We start from the raw sequence: 18,367 nt of genomic DNA, 5'->3' as shown, positions 1-18,367 counted from the left end.
AATAGTTTTCACTTTAATTTCCATTTTCTGATACCAGTATCACTACTCTTACATGCTTTTTGTTTATACTTGCCTGATATATTTTTGCTTATTTCTTTATTTTTAACATTTATTTCATAATTCAGTCTGAGAATTTCTTTTAGAGGGAGTTCAACCCCATTTACATTTGTTGTACTGACACGTATTTTTCCTTTTTTCTTATTTTGTGCTTACTGTTATGCTGGAATTATTTGCTCAGTTACTGTTTCTTGTATTTGCTGGATTTTCAAATTGAGAAAAATTCATTCTTTGCTGTTATACATTCTCTATTTTTCTAGTACTACATTCCTACAATTTTGTAGTATTTAAAACTAAATTTCATCAAAATGCCAAAATTAAATATTATGCTTTCCAACCCCCAAAATGTTTTGCTACAGTGTTCCAACTAACTTCTTACTAAAAGTGAGACATTTACAAAGCTTTTAAATCTTCATTCCTTCTTTCCTCAACAAAATCCCACATTTTGTTAAAATAATATTTTTTTCCCAGTGTAAGATTATATTTACCTCTACAAGATGGAAGTTATAGCTCAATATATTTTTCTTAGCATTTATACTGCAAATTATTTTTATATTACCATTATCTACCTACGAATTTTTTTGAATTAAAAATTTTAAATTCTTTGATGTGTTATATTTGAGTTCTTTGATGTGCTATAATTTTCATTTGGAAAAATGTTCTCTTTGAGTAATTTACTTATAAAGAATACCTGAGTGTCCTATTTTCTAAACTCAATCATGTCCTTACTTATTTTTTCTTTTATTCTCATGCATGAATATTTGATTAAATCTCTTTTCCCCAAACATGTGTATATGTTGTTCCAATGTCTTCCAACTTCCAATGTTGAAGAAGAGAAGTTTAGTGTTTGTTTAATTCTTTTTTTAATGCATGTTTCGTATGTCTGGATATTGGTAAGATTTTTATTGTAGCTAAGATATTTCAACATTCTTTCTAGGTTTGTAACATTCATTCTTTCCTTGACCCCCTGCCTCACTGTTACAAAAGATGACACCATGCACCTGTTATGTCCTCTGGAGAAGTGTCAGCCTCAGATGCAATTAAGATTCTCTCTAGGCTTTTCCACCAGTAAGTCATATTTATTTAAATTAAGAAGTCCTCAGATGTGACTAGTGTAGTTAGAATCACCTTAGGGGTTTTTAAAAAAGTACTGATCATCTGCCCCCACTCCCTCAGTTGAATCAGAATTTCTGATGGTGGAATCTGGAAAAATGTGGCACTCAGGCCACATTTTCTGAATTGTTTGCTTAATGGTTTCTTCTGCTGGATATCTTGTTTATTGTTATGTCCCCAGGGAAGAGGCCAATAAAGATTTGCTAAATGAATCAATTAATGCAGTACAATTTTAAAAATTATAATTACTTATTTTTAATGTATAGTATTTGCACATTGTGTAAAATCCTAAAGCCTCAGAGTATGGTATGTACAACAAGGCTCCCTCTCAACCCTGTTTCTCAGTCAACAAATTCCTCTCCCTAGAGGCAACCACTTGTTAACCATTTCTCGTATATTTTTCCAGAGACATTCTATGCAAATTAAAGCATATAGTCCCCTGTTAATAATTAAATTTGGGGCTCAAAGTGTATGAAATATCTTGGTATTCTTAGAATTAGCTCCACTTAGTTCTGATTGCTTATTCTTTTTAATGTACTATAGAATTCTATGTGGTAATATTTAACTTGGGATTTTTGCATAACTTTTTTGCTATTCTCCTCTGAGGCCCATATGTATTTTGTCCCAATTTCCTGATTTTTAAGTTACAACTTTGGTAGGGATTAATGCGCTAACCCCTCATAGGTAACCTATTTGTATTCAAATCAAAGCTTTCTGGAAAATTATGTTCTAATTCAGTGTTTTTCCAAGTTTTTACTGAGTGTTCGAATCACTTGTACAACTTTTAAAAATTACAGGTGTCAGACCTTGCTTAAGAGCAGGGGTTAGCAAATTGTGGCCTGTGGTCCAAATCCAAACTGTTGTCTGTTTTTTGTAAATAAAGTTTTATTGGAACACCGACATACCTTTTCACTTTTGTATTATTTATGGCTGGTTTCACACCACAGTGCAAAATTGGGTAGTTGTGAGAAAGCCTATATGGTCAGAAAATCTTAAATTATTTACCATATTGTCCTTTGCAGAAAAAGTTTGTTAAGTTTTCTCAATACCCATTGATTCAAAATGTTTATTGTTTCCCAAGGGATTTACTTGAAAATGAGGCCCAAATTCTCTATATCTTGGAAACCAAAAACCCATGTAACTTTTGTTTCTGGACCCTTCTCTGGGATCATTTGACATTTATATTATCATTATTTCCTCTCCAACTTTCCTTAGTTCTCTCATCTTGGGAAATCTTTTTCTGTTCTTGTGGAGGAATAGTTGGGGTAATCTTTGCTTTCTCACAAATATTATTTGTCTGTGTTGTGAGCCCTTTGCTAGGCTTTTGAAACTCAAATGCCAAGATGAGAAGGCTTTTGCTCCCTGCTGCTTTATGCTGTTTCTGTTGTTTGCTGTCTGCCAAAGCAAATGAGCACAGAATTGTTTAGCTGTTCGATAAAGGTAAGGGTAAGGAGGAAAATAGACTCTCAGGAAGAAATGGTTGATATTTTAAAAATATAATCTTGCCCAAAAGGTACATCGCTATCACCTAATGACCACAAATTAGCATACATATGCCTTGTCATTATTTTCTACTTTTTAGCATGTTCCTTTGTCTTTCCCAGTTTGGTTCCTAAAGAACTTAAAGTATACACCTTCAAATTATCAACAGTTACTTATTAAGCACCCATTCTAGGTTTAGCCATGTTCTCTTGAAGTGACTCAGGCAGTAAATAAATGTGAAACCCCATTTATTTGCTTCTGTGACTTACTCAGATACTTATTTTTCTAGAATGGTCAATGATCATAAAAGGTTGAGTCCCTGGTGGGTGGAAATGTAAATCCTGGCAAGACAAATCAACTCTCTAAAAATAAATGGAAATGTTAAGAAAATTCACAGCTATTTCTTCAGGTCCCCAGGCTAAGTATACCATGGAGACAGTAAGTGAAGTTTATATCTCACTTTCAGTATTTAATATGTGGATTTCATATTGTATTAGTCCAATATGTATATGTACAGCTATGCAATGTAGTGAGTTAAAGACTACATAGAAAAGTCTTACCTCCAGAATTCATGATTGTTTTTTCTTCTTCCTAGCCAGAGCTTTTTGCATTGGTTTGATGTACTGTAGTTACATGGGGTTTAATCTCGTATAATAATTAACTTCAATTGATCCACTGCAGTGTGTTAGCAAAGTGCCTGAGCCTATTAAATCCGAGTAAGAATCCTCCATTGCTTTCCTAATTTCCAGCATCATTATGCTGCCGGGAAAGCTGATTAATGTAAAGGCATTCCATACTGGGGTTTTTGCCTGGTAAAATTTTGGAGAGAGCACACATATATTCCATTTTAAAATATTGCATCAAGTAAATACCAGCATAAAGTGTCTCCATTTCTTAGGCTAACTCTGGATCTATAAGTGAAGCTTCTCTTCTTTATAACAGAACTCTTCTGTTAAAGGAGAAAGCCAGAATCATCAGAGCTTCACTTCTTAATGAGGGTGGAGGGGTGGGGGGAACATATGGTTAATTTAAAAACAAGAAGAAAAACGGAACATTACTGAAAGGGTGCCATGCTCAATATGCTTCTGTGAAAGAAAACAAAAGATTTGCAATGAGAGAGGACAAGAGGGAGGAAGAAATTTCCAAAAAAAAAGTCAAAAGATAGATATAAGTGAGGCTGTTAAATTGAAGACTCAGAGCAGACATTTTCAGCCTTTGAGGAGATTTTAAATAAAACATCCAAATGGATCTATCGAAAAATCTCTGGGTAGGGGTTTTCCTTACTGAGTCTCTATCGTATGTCAAAGGAGACAAAGATAATTAAGACTTGGTCCCTTTCTTTGAAGAGCTTACTTTTCTTTTATAGAGTCTATCTTGACTTCCTTGGTCAGTTAAAATTCTATTTTTTCCTTATGTTCTTGGAAGTTTTTTAGTCTGAATCGACCTTCCTGCCTTAGTGAGTAGGATCTGCTAAACCTCTTTTGAAGATTCACAGGCTCATCATTTTAAGAATTAGTTCTCACTCTCCAAGATGGATGGTACAGGCTATAGACATGAGGTTGAGTGTCTGCCAAGATCAGGACATCCCCTGGAAGGTGATTAAAAAGTAAATTAGCTATTTTGTATTTTTAACTCATTATTTTAAAAGTTGTATGCAAAACGAATTCTATTTAATGAAGGATTTTGGTAAGTTTGGTTGAAAATAGATTTTTCACCTAAATGATTATATTACCTTCAATTGTATCATCAGAAGGAGATGAATAGAGAGATTATCCTGGTGATTTAAGTATCAAGAATATTAGAGGTAGTGAAATTACTGAAACTTGGACTTCTGAGGAATGCATCATTTTCTAACCCATGGATTGCAATCTGATTGATGTTTTATTTCCTTTCATGATGCAATTGGAATTGAAACAAAGGAGAGGCCCCTGAATACTGCAGTTGTTGGGGGAAAGATTTAGGGACTAGGAGGGATTGGAGTTAGGCCTTAAGGAGATGTCAGTATTTTGTTGGTGGGGGAAAGGGGAAGAGTATTTCCACTGGAGGGAAGAGTATTTCCACTGGAGGGAATAGCATGAGCAAAGCTGTTGAGGTGGTAGTGACCATGATGTATAAAGAAGATATTAATGAGACTGGTTTGACTTGAGGGCAGTTTTCACATGGGGCAGTACATTTTGGTTGAAGAGTATAGCAAAGGTGAAAGCACTTGATGAAAATTTTGAATACTAAACAAAAGAGCCTGGATTCAAACTAATTGGGGTATAAAATCATGTATTATAGACATTGAACAAAATGATTAAGAACTGAAGTATTATGAGATAATCTGCAGCTATTATTAGTTGGATATTATAAACATTAACTGCATTTTAGGCTTTTGCCTCATTGTCTGGTGCCACATATAGTCTAAACTGATTCTTTTGGAACAATTATTTGAATGAATTTGATGATAGACAGGGAAGCCAGACAATGCTTCATCATAGACAAGCTAGAACAATTTTCTAAAGCATTTAGAGAACCTGGAATCTGCCAAAAATAATTTGGGAACATGTCCTCTTAATACAATTTATGCAAATGGTTCTATGTTAAGAGAGGCAGTATTAGGTAATCAGTGGACTGGAATAGCATTTGAATGAGTCAAAGTTTGGGAACTGCTTTTACAACTAATTGGCTCTCTGTAACATTGGACAAGTCCCTTAACTTTTCTGAGGTTTAGTTTCCCAGTCTCTGAAATGGGAATAGTAGTACTTACCTTACTTTTGTGTTGTAAGAAATAAATGAAATAATGCATCTTATAAACTTTAAAGAGCTACTCAAGAATAAATGATGTTGATAAATTTCCATCAGGTAATCGTAAGTCATTATAACCTAATAATGAAGCCATCCAAAATATGTCATAATTATGTGGGTTTGGACATGAAGCATGTGTGAGAGTCTCAGTAGAAGGCTGTGAAGGGGATACAGCAGTAAACTACAATTCAGAAGTCGGACTGGGCATAGGAGGCATGAAACCTACTGGACCTAGCACAAGAAAAGGGTGGCCAGTAGTACAAATATTCCAGGAGAGGTGATGAAATTCTCTTTAGTCTCAGTAGCCACCCATACCAAAGGGACCAACATGAGAAATGGAAATTGGAACCCTAATGCATTTCTTGTGCAAATGTAAAATTGTGCAGCTGCTTTGGAAAACAATTTGGCAGTTCCTCAAAGGGTTAAGTGAGCTATCCTATGAATCAGTAATTCTACTTCTAGGTATGTATCAGAGAGAAATGAAACATATATCTACTCAAAAACTTATACTAGAATACATATACATAGCAGCATTATTCAAAGTAGTTCCAAAGTGGGAACAACTCAAATGTACATCAAGTGATAAATGAATAACATATGGAATTATCTATGCAATAGAATGTTATATGGTAATAAAAATGAATAGTTCTGATGTATGCTATAAAATATATGAACCTTGAAAACATTATGCTAACTGAAAGAATTAAGGCACAACAGGACAAATGTTGTATGATTCCATTTGTTTAAAATGTCCAGAAGAGGCAAATCCGTATAGATTGAAAGTAGATTAGTGGTTGCCACGGCCTGGGGTAGGGGGAAAAAGAGAATGAATGATAATGGGAATGGGGTTTCTTTTTAGGGTGATGAAAATGTTCTGGAATTAGGTAGTAATGATGGTTGTACAACTTTGTTAATATCCTATAAACCACTGATTTGTATAGTTCAAAAAGGCGAATATTATGGTATGAAAATTACATCTCAATTAAAAAATCAGTATAAAGCTCAACAAAAACCATATATCATCACAATAGAATGAACTTGTGATACACAAGGATAAATGTGAAATTTCTCCCTCCAAATTAATTATTATATATTTTATTGAGACAGGGTCTCCCTCTTTTGTCCAGGCTGGAGAGCAGTGGTGTGATCCTGGCTCACTGCAACCTCTGCTTCCCAGAATCAAGTGGTTCTCCAACCTCAGGCTCCCGAGAAGCTGAGACTATAGGTGTGAGCCACCATGCCCAGCTAGTGTGTGTGTGTGTGTGTGTGTGTGTGTGTATATGCACACACACACATACATATTTTTGTTTGTATATACATACCTTTTTTGTAGAAACCCCATTTCTACAAAAAATACATATATATACACATACACACACACACACACACACACACACACACACACACACATATATATATGTATTTTTTTTTGTAGAAACGGGGTTTTGCCATATTGCCCAGGCTGGTCTTGAACTCCTAAGCTCAAAGCAACTCACCTACCTCAGTCTTTCAAAATGCTGGAATTATAGGCATGAGCCACCATGCCTGGCCTATAATTTTATTTTATACATTTTATCATCAAGTAAAGTGTTTGACATATTGCAGGAATAATTCCTTTGTACTGTCTCATGCCAGATTACTCCTGGAGTCATTCTACTACACATTGATGAACCCAAACAGATGATCATTTTATTTTATTTTTCACTTTATTTATTTATATCGATAGATTTAGGGGTACAAGTAGTTTTTGGTTACATGAATGAATGGTATATTGATGAAGTCTGGACTTTTAGTGCATCCATCACATAAATAGTGTACGTTGTACCCAATAGGTAATTTTTCAACCCTCACCCCCCCTTACATCCTCCACCTTTCCGAGTCCCCAGTGTCCATTATGCCACTCTTTATGCCCCTACATATCCATAGCTTTGCTCCCACTTACCTGTGAGAACATACTGTGTTTGATTTTCTGTTCCTGTGTTACTTCACTTGAGATAACGGCCTCCAGTTCTATCCATGTTGTTGCAAAAGATATTATTTTGTTCTTTTTAATGCCTGAGTAGTATTCCATGGTATGTTTACTACATTTTCTTTATCAGTTCATCAGTTGATATGCACTTAGGTTGATTCCATATCTCTACAATTGTAAAGTGTGCTGTGACAAAATATGAGTGCAGGGGTCTTTTTGATATAATGACTTATTTTCCTTTGGGTAGATACCCAGTAGTGGGATTGCTGGATTGAATGATAGATCTCTTCTTAGTTCTTTGAGAAATCTCCATAGTGTTTACCACAGAAGTTGTACCAATTTACATTCCCATCAACAGTATATAAGTGTTCCCATTTTACCACATGTCTACCAACATTTATTGTTTCTTGACTTTTTAAAAATGACCATCATGACTGGGGTAAGGTGGTATCTCATTGTGGTTTTAATTTGTTTTCCTCTGATGATTAGTTGTGTTGTGCATTGTCTTATAAGTTTTTTGGCCACTTGTATTTCTTTTTTATTCAAACATTTATTTTAGGTTGAAAGATACATGTGCAGGTTTGTTATATAAGTAAACTTGTGTCATGGTGGTTTGTTGTACAGATTATTTCATCACTCAGGTTCTAAGACCAGTACCCAATAGTTACTTTTTCTGGTCCTTTCCCTTTTCCCACACTCTACTTTCAAGTAGGCCCCAGTGTCTGTTGTTCCCCTCCTTGTGTTCATTAGTTCTCATCATTTGGCTCCCACTTATAAATGAAAACACATAGTATTTGGTTTTCTGTTACTGTGATAGTTTACTAAGGTTAATGGACTCCAACTCCATCCATGTCCCTGTAAAGGACAAGATCTCATTCTTTATTATGGCTGCATAGTATTCCATGGTGTATATGCACCACATTTTAAAAAATTCAATCTGCCATTGATGAGCATTCAGGTTGATTCCATGTATTTGCTATTGTGAATAATGCTGCAATGAACATACGTGTGCATGTGTCTTTATAATAGAATGATTTATTTTCCTTTGTGTATATACCGGGTAATGGGATTACTGGGTAGATAGCAGTTCTTTCTTTAGATCTTTGAGGAATTGCCACCCTGTCTTTCACAATGGTTGAACTGATTTACACTTTTACCAATAGTGTATAAATGTTCCCTTTTCTCCACAACCTCACCAGTATCAATTATTTTTTGACTGTTTTAATAATAGCCATGCTGACTGGTGTGAGTTGGTATCTCATTGTGGTTTTGATTTGTATTTCTCTAATGATCAGTGATATTGAGCTATTTTTCATATGCCTGTTGGCCACATGTTGTCTTCTTTTGAAAAGTGTCTGTTCATGTCCTTTGCCCACTTATTAAGGAGGTTGTTTGTTTTGTTCTTCTTGTAAATTTAAGTTCCCTATAGATGCTGGGTATTAGACCTTTGCCAGATACGTAGTTTACAAATATTTTCTCCCATTCTCTAGGTGGTCTGTTTACTCTGTTGATAGTTTCTTTTGCCGGGCAGAAGCTCTTTAGGTTAATTATATCCCATTTGTCAACTTTTGTTTTTGTTGCAATTGCTTTTGACGTCTTCTTCATGAAATTTTTGCCTGTGCCTATGTCCAGGATGGTATTGCCTAAATTGTCTTCCAGGGTTTCTATAGTTTTGGGGTTTACATTTAAGTCTTTTTTCCATCTTGAGTTAATTTTTGCATATGGTGTAAGGAAGGGGTCCAGGTTCAATCTTTGGTATATGGCTAGCCAGTTATCCAGCATCATTTATTGACTAGGGATTCGTTTCCTCATTGCTTGTTTTTGTTGGTTTTGTCGAAGATCAGATGGTTTCAGGAGTGAGGCGTTATTTCTGGGCCCTCTATTCTGTTCCATTGGTCTATGTGTCTATTTTTTCTACCAGTACCATGCTATTTTGGTTACTATATCCCTGTAGTGTAGTTTAAAGTCAGGTGACGGGATGTCTCTAACCTTTTTTCAAAGTTCTTAGCTTCCTTGCATTGGATTAAAACATGATCCTTTAGCTCGTTGGAGTTTGTTATTACCCACCTTCTGAAGCCTACTTCTGTCAATTCGTCAAACTTATTCTCCACCCAGTTTTGTTCCCTTGCTGGCAAGGAGTTGTGATCCTTTGGAGGAGAAGAGGTGTTCTGGTTTTTGCAATTTTCAGCCTTTTTTGCAATGTTTTTTCCTCATCTTCGTGGATTTATCTACCTTTGGTCTTGAAGCTGGAGACCTTAAGATGGGATTTTGTGTGGACATCCTTTTTGTTGATATTGATGCTATTCCTTTCTGTTAGTTAGTTTTCCTTCTAACAGGCCCTCTGCTGTAGGTCTGCTGGAATTTGCTGGAGGTCCACTCCAGACCCTGTTTGCCTGAATATCACCAGTGGAGGCTGCAGAACTGCAAAAATTGCTGCCTGTTTCTTCCTCTGGAAGGTTTGTCCCAGAGGGACACCTACCAGATGCCAGCCAGAGCTCTCCTGTATGAGGTGTCTGTTGACCTCTTCTGGGAGGTGTCTCCCGGTCAGGAGGCTTGGGTGTCAGGGACCTACTTGAGGAGGCAATCTGTCCCTTAGCCGAGCTCAAATGCTGTTCTGGGAGATCTGCTGCTCTCTTCAGAGCCAGCAGGCAGGAACGTTGAAGTCTGCTGAAGCTGTGCCCACAGCCGCCCCTTCCCCCAGGTGCTCTGTCCCAAGGAGATGGGAGTTTTATCTATAAGCGCCTGACTGGGGCTGCTGCCTTTCTTTCAGAGATGCCCCACCTAGAGAGGAGGAATCTAGAGAGACAGTCTGGCTATAGCAGCTTTGCTGAGCTGTGGTGGGCTCCACCCAGTTCAAACTTCCTGGGCAGCTTTGTTTACACTGTGAGGGGAAAACCGCCTGTTCAAGCCTCAGTAATGGCAGATGCACCTCCCCCTACCAAATTCAAGCATCCCAGGTTGACTTCAGAGTGCTGTGCTGGCAGTGTGAATTTTAAGCCAGTGGATCTTACTTAGCTTGCTGGGATCCGTGGGTGTGGGATCCTCTGAGCAAGACCACTCGGCTCCCTGGCTTCAGCCCCCTTTCCTGGGGAGTGAACAGTTCTGTCTCGCTGGCGTTCCAGGCGCCACCAAGGTATGGAAAAAAAAAAAAAAAAAAAAAAAAAAAAAAAAACCAACAACAAACCAAAAAACAGAAAACTCCTGTAACTAGCTTGCTGTCTGCCCAAATGGCTGCACAGTTTTATGCTTGAATCCCAGGGCCTTCGTGGTGTAGGCGCTGGAGGGAATCTCCTGGTCTGTGGGTTGCAAAGACCATGGGGAAAGCATAGTATCTGGCCGGAATGCTCTGTTCCTCACTGCAGGGTTCCTCACAGCTTCACTTGGCTAGGGGAAGTGTTCCCTGATCACTTGCACTTCCCGGGTGAGGTGATGCCCCACCCTGCTTCGGCTCGCCCTCCGTGGGCTACACCCACTCTCTAACCAGTCCCAATGAGCTGTGTACCTCAGTTGGAAATGCAGAAATCACCTGCCTTCTGCATTCATCTTGCTGGGAGCTGCAGACCAGAGCTGTTCCTATTTGGCCATCTTGCCAGCCACTGCTGGATTAGCTTTTTGATATGCTGCTGGATTTGGTTTGCTAGTATTTTGTTGAGGATTTTTGCAACAATGTTCATCAAGGATATTGCCCTGAAGTTTTCTTTATTTTTTTTTTTTCTGTCTGCTAGGTTTTGATATCAGGATGATGTTGGCTTCATAAAATGAGTGGGAAGGAATTTCTCCTCCTCAATTTTTAGGAATAGTTTCAGTAGAAATGGTACCAGATCTTCTTTGTACATCTGGTAGAATTCAGCTCTGAGTGTCTAGTCCTGTACTTTTTTTTGGTTGGTAGGTTATTTATTACTGATTCAATTTCAGTGCTCATTATTGGTCTGTTCAGGGATTCAACTTCTTCCTGGTTCAGTCTTTGGATGGTGTATGTATGGAGGAATTTATCTTTTTCTTCTACATTTTCTAATTTGTGTGCATAGAGGTGTTCATAGTAGTCTATGATGGTTATTTGTGTTTCTTTGGGGTGAGTGGTGACATCCCCTTTGTCATTTCTGATTATGTTTATTTGAATCTTCTGTCTTTTCTTCAGTCTAGCTAGCAGTCTATCTACTTAATCTTTTTTAGAAATAAACTCTGGGATTCACTAATATTTTGATTTTTTTTTGTACGTTTCTCAATATTCTCCAGTTCAGCTCTGATTTTGCTTAATTTCTTGTCTTCTGCTTGCTTTGGGGTTGGTTGTCTCTTAGTTCTCTAGTTCTTTTTGTTGTGATGGTAAGTTGTTAGTTTGAGATCTTTCTAACTTTTATATGTGGGCATTCAGTGCTATAAATTTTCCTCTCAAGACTGGCTTAGCTGAATCCCAGAGATTCTGATATGTTGTAACATTGCTTTCATTAGTTTCAAAAAACTTCTTTATTTCTGCTTTAATTCCATTATTTAACCAAAAGTTATTCAGGGACACGTTGTTTAATTTCCACGTAATTTTATGATTTTGAGTGAATTTCTTAGTCTTGAGCTCTATTTTTATTGTGCTGTCATCCAAGAGAGTGTTTGGTATGATTTCAGTCCTTTTGCATTTGCTGAGGATTGTTTATGTCTGATTGTGTGTTCAATTTTACAGTCTGTGCCATGTGTCAATGAGTAGAATGTATATCCTATTGTTTTATAGGTGGAGAGTTCTATATATGTCCATCAGGTCCATTTGCTTCAATGTTGAGTTCAGGTCCTGAATATCTTTGTCAATTTTCTGCCTCGATGATCTAATAGTGTCAGTGGGTTGTTGAAGTCTCCCACTATTATTGTGCAGGAGCCTAAGTCTCTTTGAAGGTCTTTAACAACTTGCTTTATGCATCTGGGTGCTCCTGTGTTGGGTGCATATATACTTAGGATAGTTAGCTCTTCTGATTGAATTAAATCCTTTTTCATTATGTAATGCCCTTCTTTGTCTTAAAAAAAAAAAAAAACTTTTGTTTTAAGTTCAAATGTACATGCGCAGGTTTCTTACATAGGTAAACATATGTCATGGGGGTTTGTTTTACATATTATTTCATCACACAGGCATTAAACCTAGTACCCATTAGTTATTTTCCCTAATACTCTCCATCCTCCCATTCCCTACGCTCTGATATGCTCCAATGTCGGTTGATCCCCTCTATGTGTCCATGTGTTCTCATGATTTAGCTACCACTTATAAGTGAAAATATGCAGTATCTGGTTTTCTCTTCCTGCATTAGTTTACTAAGGATAATAGCCTCCAGCTCCATCCATATTCCTGCAACAGATTTAATCTCATTCATTTTTTGTGGCTGGATAGTATTCCATGGTGTATATGTACTACATTTTCTTAACCCAGTCTATCATTGATGGGAATTTAGGTGGATTCCATATCTTTGCTATTGCGAATAATGCTGCAATGAACATACGTCTGCATGTGTCTTTATAATAGAATGATTTATTTTCCTTTGTGTATATACCCAGTAATGGGATTGCTAGATCGAATGGTATTTCTGTCTTTAGGTCTTTGAGGGATCACCACACTGTCTTCCACAATGGCTGAATGAATTTACACTCCCACCCACAGTGTATAAGCATTTCTTTTTCTCCACAACCTCGCCAGTATGTTATTTTGTGACATTGTATTAATAGCCATTTTGACTGGTATGAAATGGCATCTCATTGTGGTTTTGATTTGCATTTCTCTAATAATCAGTGATGTTGAGCTTTTTTTCCATATGATTGTTGGCTGCATGTATGTCTTCTTTTGAAAAGTACCTATTCATGTTTGCTGCCCACATTATAATGGGGTCATTTGTTTTTTCTTGTAAATTTGTTTAAGTTCCTTATAGATGCTGGATAGTAGACCTTTGTCAGGTGCGTAGTTTTCAAAAATTTTCTCCCAATCTGTAGGTTTTCTGTTTATGCTGTTAACAGTTTTTTTTGCTGTGCAGAAGGTCTTTAGTCAAATTAGACCCCATTTGTCAATTTTTGCTTTGTTGCAATTGCTTTTGGCATCTTCATCATGAAGTCTTTGCTGATGCCTATGTCCTGAATGGTATTGCCTAGGTTGTCTTCCAGGGATTTTATGGTTTTGGATTTTACATTTAAGTCATTTTTTCCATCTTGAGTTAATTTTTGCCTATGGCGTAAGGAAGGGGTCTAGTTTCAATCTTCTGCATATGGCTAGCTGGTTATCCCAACACAATTTATTGAATAGGGAATCCTTTCCCCATTGTTTGCTTGTGTCAGGTTTGTTGAAGTTCAGATAGTTGTATGTGTAGTCTTATTTTTACGTTCTCTATTCTGTTCCATTGGTCTGTGTGTCTGTTCCTGTAACAGTACCATGCTTTTTTGTTTACTGTAGCCCTGTAGTGTAGTTTTTAGTTAGGTAACATGATGCCCCTCACTTTGTTCTTTTTGCTAAGGATTGCCCTGGCTATTTGGGCTCTTTTTGGGTTTTATATGAATTTTAAAATCGTTTTATTCTAGTTCTGTGAAGAATGACACTGGTAGTTTAATGGGAACAGCATTGAATCTATAAGTTGCTTTGGGCAGTATGGACATTTTTATTATATTGATTATTCCTATCCATGAGCAAAGAATGTTCTTTCATTTGTTTATGTCATCTCTGATTTATTTGAGCAGTGGTTTATAGTTCTCCTTGGAGAGATCTTTCACCTCCCTGGTTAGCTATATTTCTAAGTATTTTATTCTTTTTGTGGCAATAGTGAATGGGAGTGTGTTTATGATTTGGCTGGCTGCTTGGCTGTTGTTGGTGTATAGGAATGCTAGTGTATTTTGCGCATTGATTTTGTATGCTGAGACTTTGCTGAAGTTCATTATCAGCTTAACTAGCTTTGGGGCTGAGACTATGGGATTTTCTAGCTATAGCATCATGTCATCTGCAAACAGGGATCATTTAACTTCCTATTTGAATGCTCTTTATTTCTTTCTCTTGCCTGATTGCCCTGACCAGAATTTCCAGTACTATGTTGGATAGGAGTGATGAGAGAGGGCATCCTTTTCTCATGCTGGTTTTCAAGGGGAATGCTTCCCACTTTTGCCCATTCAGTATGATGTTGGCTGTGAGTCTGTCATAGATGGCTCTCATTATTTTGAGATATGTTCCTTCAATACCTAGTTTATCGAGAGTTTTTAACATGAAGCGATGTTAAATTTTACCCAAATCCTTTTCTGCATCTTTTGAGATCATCATGTGGCTTTTGTCTTTAGTTCTGTTTATGTGATGAATCACATTTATTGATTTGTGTATGTTGAACCAGTTTTTCATCCTGGGAATGAAGCCTACTTGATCATGGTGGATAAGCTTTTTGATGTGCTACTGGATTTGGTTTGCCAGTAGTTTGCTGAGGATTTTTTGCATCTATGTTCATCAAGGATATTGGCCTGAAGTTTTCTTTTTCTTTTTTTTTTTTTGGTATCTCTGCCAGGTTTTGGTATCAGGTTGATGCTGGCCTCAAAAACTGAGTTGTAGAGGAGTCCCTCCTTTCCAATTTTTTTTTTGAAATAGTTTCATTTGGAATGATACCAGCTATTCTTTGCACATGTGATAGAATTTTGCTGTGAATCTGTCTTGTCCTGGAATTTTTTTGGTTGGTAGGATATTTATTACTGATTCAACTTCAGGGCTCATTTTTGGTCTGTTCAGGGATTCAGTTTCTTCCTGGTTCAGTCTTGGGAGTGTGTATGTGTCCAGGAATGTATGCATTTCTTCTAGGTTTTCTAGTTTATGTGCATAGAGGTTTGCGTAATATTCTTTGATCTTTGTTTGTATTTCTGTGGCGTCAGTGGTAGTATCCTTTTTATCATTTCTGATTGTGTTTATTTGAATCTTCTCTCTTTTCTTATTAGTCTAGCTAGCGGTCTATTTTACTAATTTTTTCAAAAAACCAGCTGTTGAATTTATTAATCTTTTGAATGGTTTTTTGTGTCTCAGCCTCCTTCAGTTTAGCTCTGATTTTGGTTATTTCTTGTCTTCTGTTTGCTTTTGGATTTGTTTGCTTTTGGTTCTCTAATTCTTTTAGTTGCAATGTTAGGTTGTTAACTTGAGATCTTTCTAACTTTTTGATATGGGTGTTTAGTGCTATACATTTCCCTCTTAACACTGCCTTAGCTGTATCCCAGATATTCTAGTACATTGTATATTTGTTTTCATTAATTTGAAAGATCTTCTTGATTTCTGCCTTGATTTCATTATTTACCCAAAAGTCATTCAGGAGAAGGTTATTTAATTTCCATGTAATTGTGTGGTTTTGAGTGAATTTCTTAGTCTTGATTTCTAATTTGATTGTGCTGTGCTCTAAGAGACTGTTATGATTTCAGTTCTTTTGCATTTACTGAGTAGTGTTTTACTTTATGTGATCAATTTTAGAGTAAGTGCCATGTATCAATGAGAAGAATGTATATTCTATTGTTTTGGGGTGGAGATTTCTGTAGACATCTATCAGGTCCATTTTATCCAGAGCTGAGTTCAGGTCCTGAACATCTTTTTAAATTTTCTGTCTCAATGATCTGTCTCATATTGTCAGTTGGGTGTTAAAGTCTCCCATTATTATTGTGTGGGAGTTTAAGTCTCTTTGAAGGTCTCCAAGAACTTGATTTTTGAATTTGGGTCCTCCTGTGTTGGGTGAGTGTATATTGGAATTGAACCCATTACCATTATCTAATGCCCTTCCTTGTCTTTTTTGACATTTGTTGGTTTAAAGTCTTTTTGTCTGAAATTAGGATTCTAACCCCTGCTTTTTTTGTGTTTTCCATTGGCTTGGTAGATTTTTCTCCATTCCTTTATTTTGAGCCTGTGGGTGTCATTCCATGGGAGATGGGTCTCTTGAAACAGCCTACCATTGGGTCTTGATTCTTTATCCAGCTTGCCACTCTGTGCCTTTTAATTGGGGTATTTAGCCTGTTTACATTCAAGGTTGTGTGTGGTAAGGTATGCGTGGATTTGATCCTGTCATCATGTTGATAACTGGTTGTTATGTAGAGTTGTTTTCGTGGTTCCTTTATAGTGTCACTGGTCTGCATATTTAAGTGTGTTTCTATTGTGGCTGATAAGTCTTTCTTTCCAAATATAATGCTTCTTTCAGGAACTCTTTTAAGGCATGTCTGGTGGTAATGAATTCCCTCAGCATTTGCTTGTCTGAAAAGAATCTTATTTTTCCTTCACTTGTGAAGCTTAGTTTGGTCAGATATAAAATTATTCATTGGAATTTCTTTTCTTTAATAATTTCGAATATAGGCTCCCAGTCTCCTCTGGCCTGTAAAGTTTCTGCTGAGAGGTCTGCTGTTAATCTCATGGCATCCTTTTGTAGGTAAGCTTTTCTTTATCTTGAACTGCCTTTAACATTCTTTCTTTCATTTTGTTCTTTATAAATCTAATAATTTTTTGTCTCGGGAAAGATCTTCTTATGTGGATTCTCTGCATTTCCTAAATTTGAATGTTGGCCTCCCTAGCTAAATTGGGGAAGTTCTCATGGATGGTATCCTGAAATATATTTTCCAAGTTGCTTCAATCCTCCCCATCTCTTTCGGGGATGGCAATGAGTTGTAGAATTGGTCTCTACATAATCCCATACTTCTCAGAAGTTTTGTTTGTTCCTTTTCATTCTTTTTCTTTATTGTTTGACTGTTTTATTTTGGAAAGCCAGTCTTGAAGCTTTGAGATTCTGTCCTCCCCTTGGTCTTTTCTGCTGTTAATACTTGCGATTGCATTATGAAATTCTTTAGTGTGTTTTTCAGCTCTATCAGATCAGTTACATTCTTTTCTATACTGGCTATTTTGTCTGTCAGCTCCTGTATCATTTTATTGTAACTTTTAGCTTCCTTGGATTGAATTTCAACATTCTTCCGAAACTCTATCATTTTTTCTATCCATATTCTGAACTCTATTTCTGTCATCTCAGTCATTTCAGCCCAATTCAGGACCCTTGCTGGAGAACTAGTGCAGTCTTTTGGAGGAAAGAAGGCACTCTGGCTTTTTGAGTTGTCAGAGTTCTTTCACTGGTTCTTTCTCATCTTTGTGGGCTGATGTTCCTTCAGTCTTTGAAGTTACTGTCCTTTGGATTTTTTTTTTTTTTTTTTTTTGAGACAGAGTCTTGCTCTGTCACCCAGGCTGGAGTGCAGTGGTGCATCTCGGCTCACTGCAAGCTCCTCCTCCTGGGTTCACGCCATTCTCCTGCCTCAGCCTCCCACGTAGCTGGGACTACAGGCGCCTGCCACCACGCCCGGCTAATTTTTTGCATTTTTAGTAGAGACGGGATTTCACTGTGTTAGCCAGGAAGGTCTCGATCTCCTGACCTCGTGATCCACCTGCCTTGGCCTCCCAAAGAGCTGGGATTACAGGCGTGAGTCACCGCGCCCGGCCGGTTTGTTTTTCTTTTATCCTACTTGATGCCTGGGGTTTTCATTGTAGTATAGGGTGGGTTCAGTCAATGGGCTTCATTTCTGGAAAACTGTAGGGGACCAAGGCTCAGACCATGACTCCTGGATGATGTGCTCTAACTCTGGGGGCCTGGTATGAGGCTTCAGCTTTGTTCTCTGTCCCTTCAAGGATAGTATTCTGCTGTGCTGGAAGGGCTGAGTTGCTCCAAGACTGCTGGTCACAACACTCTGATGGGTGGTGTCAGCCAAAGCACTTTGTAGGGTGGTGGCAGTGGGATCTGTACTAGTTCACACATGCCAGCAGTAGCAGCAGCTTGGTGGGATGCATGCTCATTAGCTATAGCAGGGTGCTAGTGGGTGCTGACCTCCTTGCAGGTGTTTGCAGAAGTGGCAGTGACAGCATGACACAGTTGCAGAGGTAGCAGGGGACCCCTGCTGGTGTCTGTGCATGTATTTATGTTGTTGGTGGTGTTAGTATGGCAGTGGGGCACTGGCAGGGGCAGGACTGTG

The 18,367-nt window shown here is 37.5% G+C and overlaps 1 protein-coding gene across 1 annotated transcript in view; it reads right to left on the bottom strand.

Annotated features, from left to right (window-relative positions):
* GRIA3 (glutamate ionotropic receptor AMPA type subunit 3) overlaps positions 1-7,299 on the bottom strand; it is a 375,502-nt gene extending 368,203 nt beyond the window's left edge. The window contains exon 1 of the mRNA XM_050776093.1: positions 7,285-7,299. The gene's annotated coding sequence lies outside the window, so the exon portion shown is untranslated. The remainder of the gene's footprint in view (positions 1-7,284) is intronic.
* Positions 7,300-18,367: the final 11,068 nt, after the last annotated feature.

Source organism: Macaca thibetana, chromosome X, assembly GCF_024542745.1.
Source record: "Macaca thibetana thibetana isolate TM-01 chromosome X, ASM2454274v1, whole genome shotgun sequence".
In the NCBI taxonomy this organism is placed as follows: domain Eukaryota; kingdom Metazoa; phylum Chordata; class Mammalia; order Primates; family Cercopithecidae; genus Macaca; species Macaca thibetana.
The sequence above is the reverse complement of the archived record's forward strand: the minus strand, read 5'-3'. Positions and strand labels throughout refer to the sequence as shown.